Below are 6,194 nucleotides of genomic sequence, written 5' to 3' on the forward strand. Positions count from 1 at the left end.
AATATGACTAACAATATGACAATGATGACAAATGGAAACAAATTCAGATTTTTCATTCAGCCTAGAAGGAGTTTTAGACATAGGTTAACATCAGATTGTTTACCTTTGTCTATCCTAGCAATATTAGCCTTCAACTCTTGATTATTCCTTTTAAATGGAGGAATAGAAAATTCTTTTTCTTTTGAGTTAGGCTCAACAACAAGTTTGGCACTAGTTAATTTTTCAACTTCAGTTTTAAATTCAACTAGTTGCTTTTCCAAACTCTTAATTTTGTCCACCTGAGATGAAATTTGATTTTTAAAATTCTCATTCAAATTATTGGCTTCATCCAATTTTGTAATCAAATCATCTTTTTCAAGTTTGACCTTTTTAAATTTAGCTTTTAATTTTGTAGAACATTCAAGAGATTTCATACAAAAATTATAAAGCTTGCAATAGGCATCTTGAAGATCATCATCATCATTCAACACAAGATTATGCAAATCAAAACAATCAAGAGTTTCCATGACAACAGGGGTCAATGGATCACACAGCAATGATTAAAACCTAATTAGAGTGTGCCCGCTCTGATACCACTTGATAGGCCAAGAATGTATTGACCCCTTGTGATAAATTAATTGATTATTTAGCCAAGTTAATTAATTAATTCAATTAATATGCAAAACGCATGGTAGCACAAACAAATCACCAAATAACTAAATGCAGTAGAAATTAAGTTTGACACGAGTGATTTGTTTACGAGTAGGGAAAACCACCGAGGCAAAACCCCACTGGGTGAATTTAAGGTCACCACTTCCGAGAATCCACTATTATCAAAACAAGCAGTTACAAGTAAAGGAATCTCAGTACCTTATACCAACCCACAGTTGAACCCTTACCCCAATACCAATTGGACTTGTTCTAGAGTGATAATCTCTTATTTTGATGCACGGCTCCTAGTACGTGACTAATCAATTGATGCGCAGATCCCAGTACGCGGCTTACTCCTTTGCATGAATCCCAGTACCTGACTAACTCCACAACAACCCTTTGATTGTTGTAGTAGATTTGCAGTAGCTTCACATAGAAACACCAATAAGATCTTCAATGTTGGTGCAAGAGAGCTTGCTTGGTTACAGAACCCAAAGGCATACAAGAAGCGCAACAAGAACTCTTTCTTCTGTAGGTGGAGGCTAGGGTTTCGAAAAGAAAACCTTATGAAGCTCTCTAGGGTTAGGTTTTTCTTTTTCCACCTCCTTTTAAATAGGAGCTTAATAGGCTCTCCTATTCCAAATAGGTTTACACAAACCTTGGGCTTTCCTAGTCCAATAAGGATTACACAAACCCATAAACAAATAGCCTTTTAAAATAAAAACGTTGCCGGCTATAGTTAGAATCCCGTAAGCTCAATAGATCGAGATATGTGTCGAGCTTTAATGAATCTCGACAGATTGAGCTTCTATCGAGGAGGTATCGAGATGTGCAGATTGCAATTTTCTTAAGCAGTTCTTGAGTAATTTTCGTTTCTTCAATTTAACCACTTGTAATGATCATCTTGAACCTACTTAAATTTACTCAAATACATGTAAAGTGTGTTTTGTCAAAGGATATGCCAATTATATAAAAATATGTCCCTAACAAGCATAGAAGAGCAGCGGACGGGTGCAGAACCCATTAAGGGATTGGAAGAGATACCCCTTGACAACTCTAGGCCTGAGCAGACGACCAAGATCAAAACCCTCGCCAGTCCGCCGATCTGATAGGCGCTCACGGCGTTCCTAAAAGAAAATCAGAATGTCTTTGCCTGGAGCCATGAAGACATGCTCGAGATTAACCCTTCAGTCATGGTGCACAGGTTGAATGTGTCACCCACTATTCCTCCCATCCATTAGAAGAAGCGAGTGTTTTCCCAAGAACGAGACCGAGCTATAGCAGAAGAAGTCCACAAGTTGCAAGATGTAAACTTCATTAGAGAAGTATACTATCTTGACTAGTTGGCCAATGGGGTGATGGTAAAAAACGCCAACGAGAAGTGGAGGATGTGTGTAGACTTTACAAACCTAAACAAGGCATGCCCCAAGGATAGCTACCCTCTCCCGCGGGTTGACGTCCTAGTAGACTCTACGGCCAGACACTAGTTATCAAGCTTTATGGATGCTTTTCTAGCTACAACCAGATCAAGCTGGATGAAGTTAATCAGGAGAAGACTTTGTTCGTCACCAGCCAAGTCCTTTTCTGCTACAAAGTAATGCCATTCGGCCTCAAGAACGCAGGTGCAACATATTAGAGGCTCATGAACAAGATGTTTGCACATCAGATTGGAAGAAATGTCTAAGTCTACATTGATGACATGCTGGTAAAAAGTCAAAGGGAGGGCAACCATTTGGACGATCTCGAGGAGACATTTGACACCCTCCGCTCTTACAACATGAAGCTCAATCGGAGCAAGTGTGTATTCAGGGTGACAATTGGAAAGTTCCTGGGGTTCATGATGTCTCAGAGAGGTATTGAAGTCAACCTAGACAAGATTCAGGCCATAATGGAGATGACATCGCCAAGGAGCGTGAAAGAAGTACAAAGCCTCAATGGCAAGGTAGTCGCACTGAATAGGTTCGTATCAAGGGCGACAAACAAGTGCTTACCTTTCTTCCATACGCTGAAGAAGTCTTTTAAGTGGATGGCCGAGTGTCAATAAGCATTTGAGAATCTAAAGGCCTACCTCTCTTCACCGCCATTGCTAAGTTCCTCCAAATCATAAGAAGAACTATTCCTCTAGTTGGCTATATCCCTGGCTCCCGTTAGCGCAGCCTTAGTCAAGGAAGAAGACAAGGTGCAGAAGCCTATGTACTACACTAGCCGAGCACTCTGAGGCACGGAGGAAAGATACCCACTTTGGAGAAGCTCGCCTTCGCTTTAGTTACCACGGCCCGTAAGCTCAAGCCATACTTCCAATCCCACATTATGGTCGTCTTGACTGACAAGCCTTTACGGTGAGCAATGAGTAATCCTGAAGCCGCTGGAAGGATGACATTATGGGTGATAGAATTGAGTGAATTGGACGTACAATACCACCCACGAACTGCCATAAAGGGACAAGTAGTCACTGACTTCATTGCAGAGTTCACCAATATGGAAGGCTAGGGGCAGAATAACATCCTCAGTGGAGCGTCCACACGGATGGATTGTCTAACAGGTAGGCTAGCGGAGTTGGTGTAGTGCTCCATTCCCTAAAAGGAGATGAGATCGAATGCCTGGTTTGTCTCAACTTCCCAACGACCAACAACGAAACAGAGTACGAAGCTTTAATGGCGGGGCTAGATCTCGCGAAAGCCGCGGGGACAACAAGTGTGGTCATATATTACGACTCTCAGGTTGTCACCAACCAGGTGAACGATGACTTCGAATGCAAAGGGGAAAAGATGAAGAAGTATTTAGAGCAAGTGCATAAATGAGTATGCGAGCTGCAAGCCAAGTTCATCCAAATCCTTGGAGAGGAGAACAAGAAAGCTGATCACCTTGCCAAAGCTGCCTTAGCAGAACACATGCTTATTCCTAATAAGGTACTCTCTTTTTTTTAGCTCTCACCTTTGATAGATGATGTCGGTGTACAGGAAATAGAATCAGGAAGTAACTAGACTACACTGATAGTTTCTTATTTGAAAGACAACACATTATCTAATGGTAAGGAGGCTGCGAGAAAGCTGAAGGTCCAGATAAAGGACGTCTTGTACAAGAAAGGCTTCTCCCGCTCGTACCTAAGATGCTTAAGTCCTGAAGAAGCATACTATGTCATGAGATAAGTCCATGAAGGGATTTGAGGGAACCACTTGGGGTCACGGTCATTGGTGCACAAACTGATTCAAGCTGGATATTACTGGCTCACTATGTAGAAGGAGGCCTAGGCTTATGTCAAATCCTGTGACAAATGTTAAAGGTTCAGCAACGTTATCAGACAGCCAACAAAAGAGCTCACCCCAATGATGGCCCCGTGGCCTTTTGCTTAATGGGGTTTGGACATCATGGGCTCATTCCTAATACCAATGAGACAGCTGAAGTTCCTAGTGGTCGGTATAGACAACTTCACCAAATGGGTAGAAGCTGAAGTTTTGGCCACCATCACAGAAAAGAACGTATGAAATTTCATCTGGAAAAACATCATTTTTAGGTATGGGATCCCTAGAGTCTTGGTCTTCGATAACGAAAAGCAATTCGACAATGACTCCTTTAGGGACTTTTGCACATAGTTAGGGATCAAGAACCACTACTCATCCCCCGCCCACCCTTAGGCCAACGAGCAAGTTGAGGTCACAAATAGGGATGGAATTTTATATCCGACCTATGGATACCCTGCCCGGCCTAACCCTAATAGGCCAGATTTTACCCGGCCCGATAAAGAATAGGGTCGGGTATGGGTTAAAAAAAAAACCCAAAGCGGGTCTGGGTCAGGTCTGGGTTTTTGATAAACCCGAAGCGGGTCATTTGCTTTAATATATTTTCTCTCGCTTGGCAGGGAAAATAAAATATTAACAATACCACTAATAAGTGGAATATAATGCCTTCTTCAGTAGAGAAGAAGAACAAGGGGAAAGCACCGGCAGAGGGCTATCCTTAAGACAAAAGGCTCCCAGTGGGACAACCTTTTGTAATGCATGAAGGCGCATCTTCTGGAACAAAATCTAGTGGTGCAACATCCCTTCAGGAATTTGTCCCAACAGAGGTGACATATTCCAGTGGTGATATAATAATAACCCTACAGGAAGTATTGTCCAGAGAATTGCAATTCCATAATGGAATCTATAGTGAATTACTAGATTCCATCAAATTCATTCTTGATAACCTGCAAGCTACTTTCTTATTAAACCGCAATACCCTTCTCAAAAAGACTATGAGAGCACTTGAAATTCACCTTGTTAACCTTATTGCTCAAAATGAGGCTTGCACAAGTCATCTTGCTGACCTTACTACTCAAAATGAGGCTTATGTCGACTACCTTGTTGACTACTTTGTTAACTCCAAGGCTCATAGGAGCCATTCTAATAAACCAAGTATTGCAACCTTCATTAGTCAAGTCTTTGGCAAAGTGGAAATCCATTCAATGGATAAAAAGACTATAATGGGTACTGATTATGCTAGATTGAGTCTTAAGACCCAATCTTTGCTAAGAAGTGCTGTCGCCAACTTGCCCCCAGAAGTACAATCTTGTATTTTTAAAAGCAAGGCTATGACCAAAGATCTTGATCTTTGGCTCAAATATTTCAAAATTCTTGTTGTAATCACTCCTAATCTTGTTGAACCCGATGGTCCCAATAGTGCTTACATGAAAAGGAGATGGGGAAAATACTTTGGGAGTAGTCTCAGAGTTCATGAAATGGGCCATCCTTTCCCTGGCCTTTTGATCAATTATGAAGATGGTTCAGATGATGACCCCTCCTGGCTATCTCAAATGCTTGAATTCGGCTTTATTAGACTCATAAAATTGACGAGTCATGCCTAAATTAGCCAATTTCCTGATATTATTCAAAAGGCTGTTACAAATGTTGAAAGTCCTTATGTTTCCATCCGATGTTGGAGTACTCTACCCAAATGGGAATACAAAAATTGGATGAATATTCAACCTTCCAAGCATCTTGTTCTCATTAATGGTTATACTTACCAGGGGAAATGGTATGAAGGTAATACTTATGTTTCTCATAAACGTCCCTATGCACTTGCTGAATGCTGGAGAAGTTATTTCAATAATCGAATTCTACATGTCACCCAAGAATTATGGAAAGACTACCATTTCTTTGGATGTACGGATAGAATTTATTTTTTCATAAATAAACCCTATGCTTCTGCTATCCGACATCTACAATGGACAAACCATGATTACCCAAGAATATTCATCACAAAAGACCCTGTTTATGAACCATTGTTATATTATGGTTTCTGTAACTAGTATTCCACCTACCACGAACATGAGTGTAATGATGATCCCCCATGGGATCCTTGTCCCTCATGGGACTCCTATGAAGGCTATCCTTCTGATGCTGCTTCTACTGGCTCTATCTGATTAGTACTTTCACTGCTTTCCTAGCCTGCATAATGGTCAAAATTTCTTCATTATTCATCTAAGGGAAAAGTTTTACCTACTGCTACTATTCCTTTACCCTTGAATGATGGTAGGCTTCTTTTGTTGACTTCTTCGGCTCCTCTGACACTCCACTAAGGCCTAC

The sequence above is a fragment of the Castanea sativa genome, chromosome 12, assembly GCF_040712315.1.
Source record: "Castanea sativa cultivar Marrone di Chiusa Pesio chromosome 12, ASM4071231v1".
NCBI classification, from domain to species: Eukaryota; Viridiplantae; Streptophyta; class Magnoliopsida; order Fagales; family Fagaceae; genus Castanea; species Castanea sativa.